This window comes from Podarcis erhardii (genome assembly GCF_964252035.2).
Source record: "Podarcis erhardii genome assembly, chromosome: 9".
Lineage (NCBI taxonomy): Eukaryota > Metazoa > Chordata > Lepidosauria > Squamata > Lacertidae > Podarcis > Podarcis erhardii.
In genome coordinates, this window is record NC_138512.1 from 72,269,166 (window position 1) to 72,288,297 (window position 19,132).

At 44.5% G+C, this 19,132-nt stretch overlaps 1 long non-coding RNA gene across 1 annotated transcript in view; it reads left to right on the forward strand.

The window, feature by feature from the left end:
• Positions 1-18,889, forward strand: part of LOC309350431 — a 43,197-nt gene extending 24,308 nt beyond the window's left edge. Inside the window, exons 2-3 of the long non-coding RNA XR_014160363.1 lie at positions 17,643-17,806; positions 17,981-18,889. This is a non-coding gene — a long non-coding RNA (uncharacterized lncRNA). The remainder of the gene's footprint in view (positions 1-17,642; positions 17,807-17,980) is intronic.
• Positions 18,890-19,132: the final 243 nt, after the last annotated feature.

Consider the following 19,132-nt stretch of genomic DNA (forward strand, 5'->3'; position numbering starts at 1 on the left):
ATTCAACTATCCAATTCTCTTATAATCATTAATTTCTTTTTTTTTAAGGTCGATCTAACTTCCCCTTCACAAATTTTCCCTTTATTATATTAATTATAGGTCACATTGACCAAGTAAAACAAAACATAACATTTTATAATTCTATTCTCTCCCCCCCCTGCCCCGGTTTCTGTCCCTTCCTAGACAAATGTCCAGAAAACAAACAAAAAATATTTCTAGCCCGGATTCCTCACGTCCGAGGCGTCTGATTCTCTGTCAGTCCCTCTCTGCCAACTATATTGGTAGTCCTCTTTGATGGTCCTAAGACCCCGAAGAAGTTCAGTCAGAGTCAGATCATATTTTCTTTCATTCAGAATGTTGAAGAGTGTTTGCTGCGAAAGACCATCTAGTTTTCCATACTCAAGAGAAAAGTCCCAATCATATTGCTTTGTTCTTTCTAGTTTTAATATTCCAAGTACTCCAGGGGCTTCTCTCTTCTTCTTTCTCATCTTTCGCAGGTCTGTAATCCAGAGGTCTTCTTGCTCATACTCTAACGCTGCAGATTCCTGGTTGATATTTTCCATTTGTAGTGTCTGAACTCCTTCTTTTTTCTCTGTCAATTCCAAAGGCATCTCTTCCTGCTCAGCTGCAGAATTTTTATCATGCATCTCCTTTGTGCATTCAGCAGAGTTGTTTGTTTCAGGATTCAAGGTCATAAAAACTTTACTCAGAGCCATACTCTGCTCCTGCAGGATTCCCACGAGAAAGAACATTTTTTCTATCTCCGCCAGTAATTTTCCCTCTGCAGCCATTGTAATGTCACTAATTCCCCCTAGGGGGCTTTCAGTTATTTAGTAGTCCTTTTCCAATAATCTGTTACTTTGTTATTATCAATACTTTGTTTCCAATCGCCTCAGTCCAAATGTATCAGCTTTAATTCCAAGAGTTATTAAATAGCAAAATTCTTTACTTTGTCCGCCCGTTTGACAGCTTCTTTGACAGCTGTCAAACTCCTTTCACTTCTTCCTCCGGGACCCAAATAGGACACTCCCGGGTTTTTTGGGGGGGATACACACAAAATTCCAAATTCCCTTTCTCTCCAGCATAAAAATCTTGTTCTATCAAATTTGTGAGAAACTTTTAAATCATCAAAACAGTATTCATTCCGCCTTAATTCTCCGTTCCTTGCTTTGAAACGTCTATAAGTAGAGGGGGTGCGGACTTCCCTTTAACACATCCCCCGATCGTGCCGAATTCACAGGATAAAATTTTTAAAGTCCAAATTCCACTACTCACGGGTCCTTTGTTATCCAGTCCAAATTTTGGGAAGAAAGTCAGCGCTCTCCGGCCATGGCTTGCGGCTTCGCTCTACTGAGGTAGCGGTCTACTCTCAGCACCACGCCACTCTCCGTACCCTCTCCGCAGCCTTTAAAAAGGCTCTTCGTGGGTCGGGGAGGGCGCTTAAGGTGCCCACCGAGTCACCAAGTCCGCAGGCTTCCGCGCCTGCGGTTTCTGAGGGTCCCCGTGTCGCCGGCACGGCAAGACCCGTCCTCAGTAGAGCCGATTCCCTCCGGAGCTCGGAGGGAATCCGCCATTAGCCGTTCGCGCCATTAGCCGTTCGCCATTAGCCGTTCGCGCTAACTGTTGGCTCATGTCAAGTTTGTGGTCAACCAAGACTCCTAGATCCTTTTCGCATGTACTGCTCTCAAGCCAGGTGTCACCCATCTTGTATTTGTGCCTCTCATTTTTTTTGCCCAAGTGCAATACTTTACATTTCTCCCTATTAAAATTCATCTTGTTTGTTTTGGCCCAGTTCTCTAATCTGTCAAGGTCGTTTTGAAGTGTGATCCTGTCCTCTGGGGTGTTAGCCACCCCTCCCAGTTTGGTGTCATCTGCAAATTTGATCAGGATGCCCTTGAGTCCATCATCCAAGTCGTTGATAAAGATGTTGAATAAGACCGGGCCCAAGACAGAACCCTGTGGCACCCCACTAGTCACTCTTCTCCAGGATGAAGAGGAACCATTGATGAGCACCCTTTGGGTTCGGTCAGTCAGCAAGTTACAAATCCACTGAGTGGTAGCATAGTCAAGACCGCATTTTACCAGCTTCTTTACAAGAATATCATGGGGCACCTTGTCAAATGCCTTGCTGAAATCAAGGTAGGCTACATCCACTGCGTTCCCTTCATCTACCAGGCTTGTAATTCTGTCAAAAAACGAGATCAGGTTAGTCTGACATGACTTATTTTTCAGAAATCCATGCTGACTATTGGTGATCACAGCATTCCTTTCTAGGTGCTCACAGACTGTTTGCTTAATGTTTGGGGGGCTGCAAAATCGTGTGGTGCCCCAAAACACGTGTTTTGGGTTGCAGTACCCAAAAAGTGTTCTTTTTGGGGGGCAGGGAAACCATGTTGTGAAATCACACACGGTTACCCAAATGGCTGCCATGCTCTTACGATAAACGGAAAGATGGGATCCGGGAAGATGATGTCCTGGATTTTGGCTTCAAAGCGTCGGAGGGTGTGAGAGACAGGACACTAGAAGAAGAAGAGTTTGGATTTGATATCCCACTTTATCACTACCTGAAGGAGTCTCAAAGTGGCTAACATTCTCCTTTCCCTTACTCCCCCACAACAAATACTCTGTGAGGTGAGTGGGGCTGAGAGACTTCAGAGAAGTGTGACTAGCCCAAGGTCACCCAGCAAGCTGCACGTGGAGGAGCGGAGACGCGAACCCGGTTCCCCAGATTACGAGACTACCACTCTTAACCACTACACCACACTGGCTCTCTAAATGATATCATGTTGCTTTGCCCACTAAATGATACAGGCATGCCCCTCCATTCACAGGAGACAACTCCTAGGGGTCGAGCTCCCTTTTGCCCCCCCATAAAATATTTGAGGGAGCCATCCCCCAAAAGTTCACAGAGAGAGGCTCCTCTCCTCCATTCAGAACAGGTAGACACCCAATGGCTAATCCAATATACATAGCGGATATTGAAGAAGCTGCATTCGATGCAGTAGAGGTTGAGTCGGTGCAAACAGGAACTCCACAGGAAGAGCAGAATCTCTAATGCACTGTAGATTTTTAAAGAGATATTTGCCATCCAAGGTGATGAGAAGCACACAGGCACCTCTGGGTGCTACGTTTGTGACCCTAGGCCCAAGAAATACAGTAAAGATGTGAGATTCACACAAAGGACTTCCTGACTTATAGCTCAGGTTCTTAGCCAGCCCACCACACTATGTCTCATTATTCTTCACACAATCTCACTGTATTGCACCAACTCATCCAGTCACGGGATGCCTGCAGTTCCTTTTGCATTTGCGTTGTGCCTTACTTTTTCTCATTTCAGGGACCATACTTTTGCATGGAATAGCTGCTGTTTTTTAAGTTCGTTACCCCTACCCATTATAGGGCCTTCTTCTATGATTGGAGCTGCTGTTTTGAAACAGATGTGCAATAAAATGAATGTTAAGCCGATAATTAATAGTTGGCTACAGGGGAGTGCTTAAAACCCCAAATCATAGACCAAGGCCTCATTTGTGCAAAATACTGCATAAACAATAAAAATAGAAATGGGCCCTTGCCTCAGTGAGTTTATTATCGAGGTTTGTTTTTCCCATCAGTTTTTCCCCGACACAAGGAAGGTAGGGAGGTTAAAGGAGAAGATAGTAACACAAAGTTAGTTGGAAGAAGTACAGCAACTTTTCTCCCGGTGATTATAATTCCTTCCTCCCACAATTCTCTGCCTCATGAACTTGCCATTCCCAATCACTTGTGTTTATTGAAGTTCTCACAATGGGGACAGCTTCTGTGGGGACGACCATAGCTTAGTGGAAGAGAATCTGCCTCCTAGGTTCAATCGCTAGCGTCCCCAGATAGAATTGGCAAAAGTTCTTGCCTAAAACCCCAGAAAGCTGCTGCCAGGATAATATTGAGCTAAAAAAATGAACCAATGGTCAGACTCAGTATAAGGCAAGTTCCTATGTGGTCATGGAAGTTGCAGATATTCACATTACAAAGCTTGAAGCAACTGGAAGCATAAGAACTGACTCCTTTTGGACTAAATCATTGTCCAGACCCATAAAAATATTATTCAAAGTTTACTTGCAGAAGTCTTCCAAACTATAACATAATACATCAAATGATGATTCCAAAACATCTGTACAATGTCTTATCCTGTCCAGCACAGGCTCAGCATCTTGGAAATAAAAGATAACTCCAAAAATCGAAACAGTGTCTCTCTCCTCCATCCCAGCCTAAGGCTATGCAGCTTCTTGGAGACCCATTATCATATCCTTTTGTTCTCTGTGGCATTCAGAGAAAGACTGAACAGGCAACTCCCTTCAAAATGGCAACCTGCGATTCAATACCTTTGTCACCTGATCTAAGGTTACAACACTCACATGTTAGCTGGCAGAAAACAACAATTAGATAATGATCAACTCATTAAGAAGCTGAGTGTCTCTTAGAAAACTACTGTGGGGAAAAACCAGTGTTGAACCTTCATTAATACACCAACATTTTCCATTTCTGTGTCAATTAAACCAATTATACTTAACAATGGAATATGCATAAACATTCTGACTGAAGAAGTTGGAATGGGCAGTTATGGATTGCTAATCACAGATGAAACTAGTTAAGTCTGGACGGAGATGGGGCAGAGTTTCTCAACACTGAGCCAGGAAACAGGGTTGTTGTGGGGGGGGGGGACAAAGTTTGGAAAGATGGGAAACCCCAAATTCCCCATATTGGTTCAAAACAGCCATCTGAATGTTGAACAAGTACACATAATTAGCTAGGACATCTTGCTGGTTTTGTAGCATTGTGTTCTGCAGGCTGTGTCTCCTCTCCCTCCCTCCTAAAGGCTGTCTGAATCTGTGCTTGTGATTCCAGGCGAGGAAAGAAATGTCCATGTTCTGCTGACTGGAACACTTATTCTTAAGTTTGCCATGGGAAAATACTGTCCTCTGTTATCTTAATAACCTGGGAGATTGCAGTCTCTCTTTGCTTAGAGGGAGCTGACTCACGCTTAATGGGCAGAAGGCTGCATTATGTTGAGGTTAAGGTAGGTGACAGTCTCTATGCAGCACGGAGGGAACGCAAGGCTGTTAAATCTGCTGGGTTCTTTAGCTTAAAAGAGCATTCGTGTTCAGGTCCTACCAGTGCTCTAAGTGGACCGGCATTAGCTCTGCAAAATCTATATTCACCTTTTTTTTTACTTAAAGAGCCTTAGATTGCTCACTCATTTGACTGATGCTGAGTGGAAAGAAGAAGGAAAGGAAGTCAAGGACAAAGCAGAAAGCTGATTCTCTCATAAGTTGCACTTGCCACAGGTAGCATATGAATTGCTGGATACACCGCCACAATTTCAGTGCTCCTCTACGAAATGTGCAATTATGAAATTTGCTGCTGCAAGACATGGCGATGACCACCAATGCAGATGGCTTTGAAAAGGGATTGGTACAATTTTGTGAAAGAGTGGTCTACGATTAGGGGACGAGCTGTCACTCTGTGGTAGAACATCTGCTTTGCATTCAGAAGGTCCTAGATTTAATCCAGGTAGGCCTGGAGGGAAACTCCTGTGTGAAACTCTGGATTGCTGCCACCAATCAGTGTAGACCAGGGTTCCCCAATCTTGGGTCTCCAGCTGTTTTTGGATTACAACTCCCATCATCCCTAGCTAGCAGGACAAGTGGTCAGGGATGATGTGAATTGCAGTTCAAAAACAGCTGGAGAAAATACTGAGCTGCATGGTTCAATGGTTTGATTCAGCACAAGGCAGCTTCCTGTGGTCCACTCCAAAGCTACGCTAGCTAAGTAGAACCTCAATATTTCAAGGCAGCGAACCTCTAGTTTCTGGGGAACGAACAAGGAAAGAGAGTTGTTACCTTCATACAGTGATGGCTTCATCTTTTAAAGCACACTGGGGCAAGACACACACTACAGAGGCCCTCTCTGAGTGTCTCCACTTCCTCTTCATTTTGGGACTCACCCTGGGAATCGCGCTGCTTCCCCCGCACTCCTCTTCCTCCGCCAGTGGAGACAGTAATGAAAGCAATGGATGCTTTTCTCAAGTGAATAAGTTGTCACAGCAAGATGGAAGAGGAGCAGGGCCAGGATGCCCCAGGGGTTGACAATGGACTCCTGCAATGGTGTGATCACTGTTCAGTTTCCAGGTGATGCTGCCTAGCCCTGATAGTGATGCATATATAGACAGTAGTCCTGCCTTTCTACCTTTTCGTCTGTTGTTGGAAACAGGAGTCTGAGCAGCATGGGTCTTTGGCCTGATCCAGGAGGGCTCTTCCTAGGTTCTCAATATTGCCATGCCTCCCATGTGAGTGACCTTGAAAGTCTAGAATTATTTTGGAATCCCCATTGTTTCATTAGTGATTCATAATTAATGTTTAATATAGGAGGCAGCAATTACAACTAGGCTGAAAATCCAATAAAAATGCATAATTTCTTCATAAGAAAAAGAGGCCAGCATCAAGCAGATTGCCCATTTCTCCCTTGTCTTTGTGGCAGTACTTTGAAAACTAACCTGAGTTGGTCTTAATAAAAATCTTCCTAAATATTCCGAGGAAGGTCAAAGAGATAAGTTGATCGGTGCAAACTTTCCCAGTTTAAGGCAAATCTTGAGATCTGTGTGCACCCCTAATTAAAGCTCAGTTGTGCTTTAATTAGGGGTGTGTGAGAGCCCCAAGATTTGTCTCACATCTGTATTGTTGTTGATTAGTCATTTAGTCGTGTCTGACTCTTCGTGACCCCATGGGCCAGAGCACTCCAGGCACTCCTGTCTTCCACTGCCTCCCACAGTTTGGTCAAACTCATGCTGGTAGCTTCAAGAACAGTATCCAACCATCTCATCCTCTGTCGTCCCCTTCTCCTTGTGCCCTCCATCTTTCCCAACATCAGGGTCTTTTCCAGGGAGTCTTTTCTTCTCATGAGGTAGCCAAAGTATTGGAGCCTCAGCTTCAGGATCTGTCCTTCCAGTGAGCACTCAGGGCTGATTTCCTTAAGAATGCAGAGGTTTGATCTTCTTGCACTCCATGGGACTCTCAAGAGTCTCATCCAGTGCCATAATTCGAAAGCATCAATTCTTCGGCGATCAGCCTTCTTTATGGTCCAGCCCTCACTTCCATACATCACTACTGGGAAAACCATAGCTTTAACTATACGGACCTTTGTTAGCAAGGTGATGTCTCTGCTTTTTAAGACATCTGTATTACAGATCACATATTTTACAATTCTGATCTGCTTGCTGTGTGCTCTCTGCTTCGCTCTGTGTCTTGGGTGCCGAGCTCTTCTGTGCAAAATGAAGCTCTCTGTTTTCCTGATCGCTATAGAACCTAAATCATTCCTAGAAGCTGAAAAAGCTGCACCAGCCTTGCAAGTCTGGATGGGAGCATCAACCCTAGACAGGAGTTTACCGGAGGGATGCTTCAAGAAGAATCTGTTAATGCTTGGACCTATCAAATCCATCTTTTGTTGGGAGTTGAGAAATTGGACAGTTGATACAGCTCCCAGCAAATGAGCCTTTCCCAAATCTCATCCAGCTTAATAAACAGCTGATTACCAAAAGCATCAGAGCTTGTCTCTTTTCTGTGTCCTCTGATACGCCTTACAGGCCTAGGGCTTTTCATGCCTTACATGGCAAGGCTGCCTAGAATGCTGCCTATGGGGTTCTTCCTTTATATATATATATAAAATATGTAAGCTTTCCAGGATTTCCTGGGGAACTTGGGACAACTATTAAACTGGTCTATTAAATCTGCAGTGTAGGCCTGGAGACTGTCAGTCAACTAATTGGGCCATGTCTCCATGGAGACCTGTTAGTTACAGGTTGCCACTGATGTCTTGGAAGCATCTGGTTTCCTTTTATTTGCATACCTTTAAAGTTGCTTGGCACGATTTCTGAGTAGTTTGGGTTGTGTCGTCTGCTCTTCCGGTGCATGCAGAACTCTCAATATTTTAACATTTTCACTCTGAACGAATCCCTCGCCCAGCTAGGCATTTGATCATCCCAAGGTGCTCCCTTGTTTATTTTAATTGAATGCTTGGCTGGGGAATTATGCTCAGATCAAAAACAGAAAATCATCGGTCCAGACGCTGCAAATGCTAAACGTCCTTGTATGCTTGGCTTATTGATTGCAGTGTTAACAGATTTAAAGGAGTGATATCCCTGTGAAAGAAAGAGAAACAGATTAAAGGAGGCCAGTGGAGAAACAGTTATGGTGCTCTGTTGCATGAAGAGTAATTAAGAACATGTCTCAGAAAGGGAAGAAGGCTAGACACAAAAGGACAGCAGAACCGCCAAAGATGGTCCAGAATCTAGGGCAATGGCATACAGCCACAGAATTCTTGGACTAAAGTCCAGACTCTATGAGGGATGTGATATGTCAGTATGGCTGGGAGAGAAAACACAGTGTGCTGGCAAAGCAGAGCAGCTGGAACCTATTATTATTATTATTATTATTATTATTATTATTATATCTGCCTTTTACCCTAAGGGCCCAGTGCAGGTTACCACAAGTAAAGCACAATGTTGGAAACAGTCTAAAACAACTTGCAATCATAGAAATAAGATGGGTTCTAAAAAAAGAAACATATCAGGTGTCAAAAGGCGTGTCTTCAGGATTCCCTGACAGCTGTATAATGAAGTTGCTAGATATGGGGAGGGAGTTTCACAACTTAGGGTCTGCCACAGAGAATTCCTTCTTCTGGGTTACCCACCCCCATCCTGCCAAGGTTCGGAGGGTGGTGAAACAACCAATAAGGGCAATGATAATAGCAGAGGGGACCTATAGGGTGGCTTCCATTGAGACCTGTTAGTTACATGTTGGCAGTTATATTATCATTATATACTGAATAAATATGACCATACCCTGAGCCATGATGTTCAGACATGCAGTAGGATATAGTGATCATCTTTAACAGATTGCAACCATTCACTTATGCAGCTGGAAGGGGTGAATAAGAATCCCAGACAGATGAGAGAGAGAGAGAGAGAGAGAGAGAGAGAGAGAGAGAGACCCAAGTTAAATGGGATAAGAGCTGTCCATTTTCTTAGCTATCCCATTGTCATGGGTTCACCCATTGGCAATTGTCAAAATGGAGCTGGGAGCCAAAGACCAGAGCCAGGAAGACAATTTTTGCTTGGGCAAAATCCCAAACTGTACGGCAAGGGGTGTACAGCCTGTACCCCAGATACCTATCTCACTCTGCTGTGAACCAAGTCTGATAGGTAGGCAGGCCTGGCAATCACTTGCGACCACTATTGTGATGGCCTGGGATTCGGACTCGGATGCTGAACCTGAGGGATCCCAGTCTGCACAGGAGCCAGGGCTGGGGCATGAGCTGGGTCAGAGAAAGCTGAGGTTGCTTCTGGGTCCAGTAACCCTCCAGCCTCTCCTGAACTGCAGAGGCTCAGGGCAGAGAGGTGGAGGGAACTAAGTTCCCGCAGGAGGAGTGCTCACCTCCAGGCCAGGAGAGGCGAGTCACCAGAGGATCGGGGCCACCCTATGCTTCGGGGCAGATTAAAGCCGGCCAGCCCTTGTCCCAAGTTGCGGGAGCAACATTGTTGGTTGCTAGTTCCTGCCTGAACCCTATCCTGCTTTTCTGCCAGAGCTCCTGACCCGCCCTGGCTCCCTGCTTGCATGCCTGCCTGTTCCTGACCCGACTCCCTCCCCTGCATCCAGCTTCAGCTGCTACGGACTGCCTCCACATTGCACCTCTGACCATGGACCGGACTTGGACCTCGCCTCTCGGGTAACCCACGGGACCAGCACAACTATGATGTCAGATGAAAAGCAGGGCAAACAAGCAAGGACAGAGCTCTGCGCCCAACACCTTCATGCACCCTTTGCTCTAATCCCCTGCCTCTACTTCTTTACAGAGTAGCATGCAGGGAGTATTAACCTTTTCCTTCCCTGCTGTGCCCAACTCCCCATAATCCTCCTTTCAGCAATTAGACTTGGGGGGGGGGACAAGTAAAGCACAATGTTGGAAACAGTCTAAAACAACTTGCAATCATAGAAATAAGATGGGTTCTTCAAAAAAATGGAAGGATTAGTCATTGCAGTGTAGGGAGAAGGGGAAAGAGGGAGGAGGCAGGGTTCCATGGGAGACCTTGAAATGGGCCAAATGTTCCTCACTCCTGTTTTACATGATCCAGAAAGACAAATAAAGCAATAAACATTGCACTTACCCCCTCCTTTGTTTTCTCTCTCTTTTCACATGTTAATAAATAAAGGTATGCATAAAGGTAACCATTGCCCGTTAAGATGAAAAAGAGATTCTGGAAGCTTGTGTGAAGAACCATCTGCCAGATCATCTAGCAATTACGATTATTATTACACTTGTAGCAGCACGTGCCACAAGTCTGCTGCACAACTTAATATATCCTTGCTCCCCAAAGACACACGATAGAGGAACACAAAGGAGCTCCTGACAGCACAAAGTTACAAGCATGGCAACGATAACCTCACGCCTCGGTGCCTCAACCTCCGTGGCTTTTGTTCTTCTCTGAGTATGCAGCATTCTTTTGAGAGCTTCAGTGGGAAGGGATTATGTTCTTTGTACAGCCATCTTGTCATTAAGACGTCCACACATTACAGCAAAGTCAGGCAACAGAAATGATTAAATAACTCTTTTGTTCTCTTCCTCTGGCCTGGTTCGTAGACTTTCCGGGTCAGGGCTGCAGGTTTGTGCCGGAGAAGCATGCATTTGTGCCCCTCTCATTGCCGTTTTGCCCATCATGTGCTGCAGAGATGGGCAACCCATGGCCCAAAGCAACTTGATGAGTGGGGCAAAGTTGCTACACTGGCTTGCTGACAGGTGGGGTGCTGATGTTTGCCCGGAAGAAAAAGGGTGAGTGGGGGAGAAAATTCCCTTTGTGGATTCAATATGGAGGTTCAAACCAGATTTCCAATTAGTTAGACTTTATTCAGCAATGTATTACTGGATAGAGTCCAAAAGAGTCTGTGAGATAGCACAATCCCTATACAGGCAATATATTAACTATATATTATATATTTTAGCTATACATACATACATACATACATATGTATACACACACACACAAATATATATATACAGTGAGGGAGGAAAGTATTTGATCCCCTGCTAAATTTGCCCGTTTGCCCTCTGACGAAGAAATGACCAGTCCATAATTTTAATGGTAGGTTTATTGTAGCTGTGAGAGACAGAATAACAACAGTAAAATCTGTTATTAGCTGTTTGTTCTCAACCTTCTGCCACTCCAGTCATTGAAAATACTTATTGAACCCAAGTTCTTTGCATTAAGTTCAGGGCCCTCCTTGCAACTTATCTGGAATTGTTTTTCACTCTGCCAGTCAGCATTAAGGCTCCTACTTCTTCTTCTTTGGTGATTTCTCGTAGCCAAGTAAGATTGTCTTCCATGAACACGGTCTTAACAGTAGGCCAATTCTGGATCCACACGTTCTTTCACAGTAGAGACATAGGTTTCCAGGTGGGAGTTGATCACGGTGAGGGTTTGCCAAGCGTGCCTTCCTCTTAACATGTTTCTCCCTTTCATCCTGAGTTTGAGGGTCTTCAAAGCCCATGACACCTTTGGTAAAGGCTGTTCTCCAGTTGGAGTGCTCTCAAGCCAGTGTTTCCCAGTTGTTTGTGTTTATACTACAGTTTTTAAGATTTGCCTTGAGGGAGTCTTTAAGCCTCTTTTGTTGTCCACTAGCATTACACTTTCCATTTTTAAGTTCGGAATAGAGTCTTTGCTTTGGAAGACGATAGTCAAGATACCTGAAGCTGGACTCAGAAATAAAGGGTTTTGCAGATTTTCTACTTCAAGAGGTGATAGAGAGGTTGGCTTGATGCAAAATCAGCAGAGAAATTCCGGTGTTCTTGTATTTGCATTGTGCTGAGCTCCCTGCAGTATCACCCATCCTGAGACTAAACAGCGACCCACCTGCTGGGATCACAGTATAGCAGCCCCATGCCCCCTGGTCAGCCACATCTGTGTGTGGTCCTCTAGATTGTTCTTGTCCCCTAAATATCATGCACATCACATCTGCTGATCATTGCAGATACAACTGTAGGGGAACATCTATGAAGCCTATTTGTTGAAAACTAGGCAGCTGAAAGATAAGGAGAAGTGATTGGTTCACTAGATGAAGACAAAACTGAAGCAAGTGGCCTACAAAGAAGATCCTATCCTGCATCATTACACGGTGAGCTGCCATCACTGGTGGAACAATGAAAGCCATCTCCAAGCTCATCATAGAGCCTGATATGGGGTGGGGAGAGGAGTTCCAACAAGCACTTGGGTGGGTCCAAAGTCATTCAAGGCTTTATACCTAACATTAATATGTTTTAATTGAGCCCTGTAATATAGAGGCAGCCAACACAAAATCTCAATATAGGTCTTAAATGGCAGGTGCCTCAAGCAGCCTCTTGCTGTAGCAGGGCCATCAAGAACAACCCTATGCAGAGCACATTACTACCCATCAATAATGCCTCCAACCTCTTTGGATTCAGTTTATTGGCCCACATCCAACCCATTACAGCCTCCAGACGCAAGTTCAGCGCTGAAATGGCTACTTGTGATTCAGATGGTATGGAGGGTGTAGTCCTGTGTGTCATCCACATATTGAAGATATGGATACCTCTCACAATGAGCTGGAGACCTCGCAAGAGGATACTAGGTGGAGTTCTGGTTGCATCCTGTTACCCAGCTCTATACCCAGGGGAGATATGATAACTGTCAGGGAACTGACATCAAAGCGAGAGGCGGAGGCAGGGCTCCAGAGTGATGCCGGGGAGGGAACCAGCAGGGGGGAAGGAATTCAGTGTGACACCAATAGAGAGGAGAGGGAGGTGGAGGAATCGGTGTCAGGGCTCCAAGACCCTTCAAACGAAACTAGCGGAGAGAGTGCTGGCACGCCCCTGCCCTCCCCTTACTTGCGCAGACACGTTCCGCGCAGGGAACATAGGAGGAGACTGGGGGTCAAACAGCTTTTATGCTGGAAAAGATTCAAGGAACGCCCACTGACGGATTCGGCAAGTGACTAACAGGTCATGGAGGGCGAGCTCTAACCCTAAACATGGTTGAGCAAACAAGCTGACTAAGCTGAAGGCAATTTACGCACAAGTAACCCCCTCGTAACCATTACAATAACCATCTTCAAATATCTCAAGGGCTGCCACATGGAAGATGGAGCAAGTTTGTTTTCTCCTGCTCTTGTGGGTAGGACTCAAACCGATGGCTTCAAGTGACAAGAAAGGAGATTCTGACTAAACATCAGGATGAACATTCTGACAGTAAGAGCTGTTTGACAGTGGAACAGTCTCCCTCAGAAAGATGTGGACTCTCCTTTCTTGGAGGTTTTTAAGCCGAGGTTGAATAGCCCTGAGGGACTTTGAGTTCAACCCCCTGTAATTCAGGAATCTCAACCAAGGCATCCATGGCCATGCAACTTCTTCTTAAAAACCTCCACTGAAGGAGCTTTTACATGTATGTCAGGCTTAATAGCTTATCACAGTACAGTGGTACCTCAGGTTAAGTACTTAATTCGTTCCGGAGGTCCGTTCTTAACCTGAAACTATTCTTAACCTTTAGCTAATGGGGCCTCCTGGTGCCGCTGCGCTGCCACCGCACAATTTCTGTTCTCCTCCTGAAGCAAAGTTCTTAACCTGAAGCACTATTTCTGGGTTAACGGAGTCTGTAACCTGAAGCGTATGTAACCTGAAGCGTATGTAACCCAAGGTACCACAGTACAGTAAATACTAGACGGAGCTTCATAGACGGTTGTTACTTTATAGATGATACATCACCATCACCATCATCATTTAATGTTTAGAACCTGTGAGTTTGCCAGAAATTTTACTGCTCACAAGAAATAATAGCATAAGACTTGAACCAAAGCAGAATGCCCACCTCCACTACCTTTTTTATTGAATGATGCCCTATGAGGAAGGAATTACCTAAAGAGTGGGAAGATAGGGAGATGTTAGAGGAACCTTCGTGTCTTCAGAGGTGACAAACAGCTTTAAAAAATGCAAGGATTCCGGTCTCTGATCATTGTGAATGTCAGAAGCATATTCCTGTACACTCGGTTTACTTCAGATCAGAAAGCTATACCAGCTGCACCAATTAAGATGTACCAATTAAGAGCATCCCTTGATCCCTAGGTTAAGTCTGCACTTTGAATGCTAACATGGATTGTTTTCCTGTTGCTTGTTCTGAGAGGTGTAGTAGCAGAAGCAATATCTCTTCTTATATTCTTGTGATTGGAAATGGAAAATTTGTGGAGAGTAGCATGTTGTAGCTCAAGATACCCAATGAGGTGCTCTCAAGGTGTTGTCAGACTACAACTCCCATCACCCCTGGCCATGCGTGTGGGGCAGATGAGACAAGACATCTAGAGGGAACCACACTAGAGGGAATAGGTTATCCCTGTTCTAGCCTATTGGTGCCAACATACTTTATTATCTGGTATGACAGATCTCTTTTGCTGCTTCCTTATTTGACCAAAGCTCTCTCTTGTTCTCTAACATTCTCGTTGGCTACAACCCACAGCAAAACTGTTCCTCCACAGTGCCACTTCTGCAAGGACTGTATGCCTGAACATTCCTCTATGGAAACTTGAACACACATACACACACCACAAAGTTATGCCTAGAAATCTAGTTGGAAGAAGGTGGAAGGCAGAAGAAATTAGCAGGATGGGAATGAGGTCAGGAGATGACAAGCACTCATGATATTTGCCTCAGATTTCAGTTTTGTGTGCATGTGATTGAATTGTTCCTCAGACAAATAAACGTTCCGCTGTTAACCTTGGCTAATTGTCAGTGAATCCCACGCAAAAGACGTCTGAACACTTTTCTGTTTGTCTACACCTACTCAGTGCTGTTAGCATCGTTCGGCTGTGACACTCATACATCAGGGAGGAGGCTAGACTAGAAAACATCGTCCTGGCACCTCTCTCTTTCTCCTTCTCCATCTCCCTGTATATATACTTGCAAGAGTCAAAGTTGTCGCTGTAGAAAACTGAAGAGCTCTGGATTGTTTTCATTATAGCACAGCAGCGGAGGAGTTTCTTTGAAAAAAAAGTTAAGAGCTTAAGTTAAGTTTTAAACCCCCCCAAATGAATTAATCTGATGTTGCTCTGCTTTAACAACAAAAAACAGCCCAACCCAGGGCTGTCACATGGATGATGGAGCAAGCTTGTTTTCTGCTGCTTCAGAGGGTAGGACCTGAACCAGTGAATTCAAATTACAAGAAAGGAGATTCTGACTAAACATTAGGAAGAACTTCCTGGGAGTAAGAGCTGTTTGACATTGGAAAGGTCTAGCTTGGAAAGTGGTAGACTCTGCATCATGGGAGCTTTTAAAACAGAGGTCGGGTGGCTATCTGTCAGGGATCCTTTAATTGTGATTCCTGCGTTGCAGGAGGTTGGACTAATAACCCTTGGGGCACCTTCCAACTATGATTCTATGATTCTTTAGAACTCCACAGGGAGCATTTCAGGATGTTATAAGGCCTGGCAGAGACCTGTAAAGACATACTGGAATGCCTGCAGGAATATGGAACACACAAACACTCCCATTGTGAAGCTGCAACATTTTATTTTATAAATGTACAAATGAGAATTCCTACCACTTGGCCACCTCTTAATTATTTTAAGGTAAGAAAGAGACGAAACTCACATTCCCTTTCCACAAAGGATTATGGAGGAACATGAAATCCCTTTACTTCCCCCACCAAAAGCCTTCCCTTACAAAAAAATTAAAAATGGCACGCTTAATCCACCCTGGAAGGGCTTCTGTGCCGATAAATTTCATGCACTTTGGCCAAAATGATTGGGGGGGGGGGGAGTTGCAGATTTTTGTTTTGTTTTTTTAATTACCCATTATAAAGAATGAGGGAAGGCAGATATTCATTTTATAGAGTGGCTTGGAACCTGAAATGCATATCTCCAAGTGGAGAGGAGACAGTAACTCAGAGATGTATAACATTCCCCACCCCCACCCCATGAAAACAGTGGTACCTTGGTTTTCAAATGCCTCCTTTCTGAACATTTCAGAACTCAAACACTGTAAACGCAGAACGTGCCTCAGAGATTGAACAGTAAACCCGACTTCCACTGAGTGCAAAACCCTAAAGCCTAGCTGCTGGCTATTGAGTTTCAGTTTTCGAATGTTTCAGAGCTTGAACGGTCTTCCGGAATGGATTACGTTTGAAAACCGAGGTACCACTGTAGAAGGTGACTTTATGGATAGAAGCAGGCCTGAAAATCCCTTCCTTGTACTGATGCCCTGCTATGAAGCTTGGCATGCTAATATAGGCTGATGATGCCATCAGTCCTTATCAATGCTTGGCCTTTATGTTGGCCGGCCAATCCCATGAAAGATGGGAAGGCATTAGGGTGGTCATTTACACTTTGCCAAATCAGTGAGAGGGAATGCCAGGACCAAAGGAAGAGGGTACAGATTTCCAAATCATTGTGCATGTTGATTTAGATTATAGATGATAGATAGATGATAGATAGATAGATAGATAGATAGATAGATAGATAGATAGATGATAGATGATAGATGATTGATAGATGATAGATGATTGATAGATGATAGATAGATAGATAGATAGATAGATGATAGATAGATAGATAGATAGATAGATAGATAGATGATAGATAGATAGATAGATAGATAGATAGATAGATGACAGACAAAAATAATTGTGAACTGTGTGGCTGCTCAGTCTGCTGTCAAGGAGTTGAATGCTAATGAGCAACTTCCAAGGCCCCCCAACCTCTCCTTTCCTGTGGTTCTTTATATTTAATCTTGGTTTTGATTGGACAGCCCTCCAAACAGAGGACTTTGCCCTTCAAATGAAGCACAGTCCTCTGTAAAGCATGGACACCTTGGAGGGCATCATTTTCTTCACAAAATGGCTGGATTCTAGATTATGCTCAATAGTAAAGAGTGGTGGTGGTCCAGAAATAATCTAGAATTACAAGGATTTTTTCTAAATTCCAGGGGGTGGCAATTAGCAGGGGTCAGGTGTGTTTCTGGATCAGAAGCAAGTTTTACTACTGATTATTTGAGGGTGAACACCTTTAGCTCTTGTGCTCCCTAAGCCTTTCCTTTCATTATTCTGCTCCATGCACAGACCCTTGTGTAGGCTCTCTTCACCTGGATAGATCTCAGTTGCCAATGTTTGACTAATCTGTGCAGAACTGCACACTCTGGCAACATACCTCAGCTGCAAAAACCCCTAAAACCCTACATTTTTTAAAAAAGATGGAGAGGACCCATAGTTCATTGCCAAGACATTTGCTTCCCAAGCACTACATTTGAGGTTCGATCCCTAGCACCTTCTCTTAAAAGAGGCAGCGGGTGATGGAAGAGACCCCAGAGAAGCACTATCCACAAGTGTAGATGGCATTGGTCAAGACGGATCAATACACCAGCTTAGGATGTTCAAACAGTTAACAAGGGGGGGGGAGTTAACTGTGTTATACAGTCCTTTAAACAAAAAAGATTTTATGAAAACTATAAGAGGGGAAAGAGGAGAGAGAAAATATTCATGCTTGATTGATCGACTTTGTGTCTACAGCACAATAACCTCCTACAAGGATCAGCTAAACCGATATTCTCTTCTTATCCCAAAGCTATTGAAAAGGACTTGAAAGAAAACACCCACCCAGCCCCTCCTTCCCCCTACCTGATTTGATTAATGAAGTCATTAAAAGAGAGGCACAAAGACTGCCGAACGAGCCCTGCATTTCTATGTCGGGACAGAGCAGCTTGAGCGTATATAAAAGCTGTTATAGAAGTGAGTGCACTTATTAAATCTTCCAACAGATTTTCCTCTAGTCATTATCATGGAAGAGACTCCAACCTGCATGCCAAGAATCACAGATGATCTACGATTATGTAGACAAATCTCTCTCTCTCTCTCTCTCTCTCTCTCTCTCTCTCTCTCTCTCTCTCTCTCTGTCTATCACAGGAACACGGAAGCACGGAAAAACTTCCTCGACTAACCATGTGACATTTTTTGAAGTGGAGCTCAGGTTGTCCCCTAAACACCACCCACATCACATCTGCCTGATCATTGCAGATACAACTGTAGGGGAACATCTATGAAGCCTATTTGTCAGTGACTAGGAAGCTGAAAGAGAAGGAGAAATGATTGGCTCATTGGATGAAGACAAACTGAATCAAGTGGCCTACAAAGAAGGTCCTATTCTGCATCATTACACAGTGAGCTACCGTCACTGGTGGAACAATGAAAAGCCACCACCAAGCTCATCACAGGACCTGGTATTGGGGGGGGGGAGTTCCATCAAGTATTTGGGTGGGTCCAAAGTAATCCAGGGCTTTATACCTAACATTAATATGTTTTAATTGAGCCCTGTAATATAGAGGCAGCCAATACAAAATCTCAGTGTAGGTCTTAAATGACAGGTGCCTCAAGCAGCTCCCTGGCTGCTGCATCCTACACTACAACTGCTGCTGTTGCAGAGCCATCAAGGACAACCCCATGCAGAGCACACTACCACCCCTCAATAGTGCCTCCATACTGTTTGGATTCAGTTTATTGGCCCTCATCCAACCCATTACAGCCTCCAGACACAAGTTCAGCACTGGCTACTTGTGGTTCAGATGGCATGGAGGGTGTAGACCTGTGTGTCATCCACATACTGAAGATACTGATACCTCTCACAATGAGTTGGAGACCTCACAAGAGGATGCTATGTGGAGCTCTGGTTGCACCCTGTTACCCAGCCCTTTGCCCAGGGGAGATATGATAGCCACCTTCAAATATCTCAAAGGCTGTCACATGGAAGAGGAAACAAGCTTGTTTTCTCCCTGCTCTGGAGGGTAGGACTCAAACCGATGACTTCAAGTGACATTAGGATGAACATTCTGACAGTAAGTGCTGTTTGACAATGGTGTGGCAGTCTCCTTCCATGGAGGTTTTTAAGAAAGGCTGGATGGCCATGTGTCATGGATGTTTTAGCTGAGATTCCTGCATTGCAAGGGGTTGGACTTGAAGACCCTTGGGATCCCAACTCTACAATTCTGTGATTATATGATATGAAGAGGTAAAGATCCCCCAGTGTAGAGCCTCTTTCCTCTGGGGGAAGGCCATAGCTCA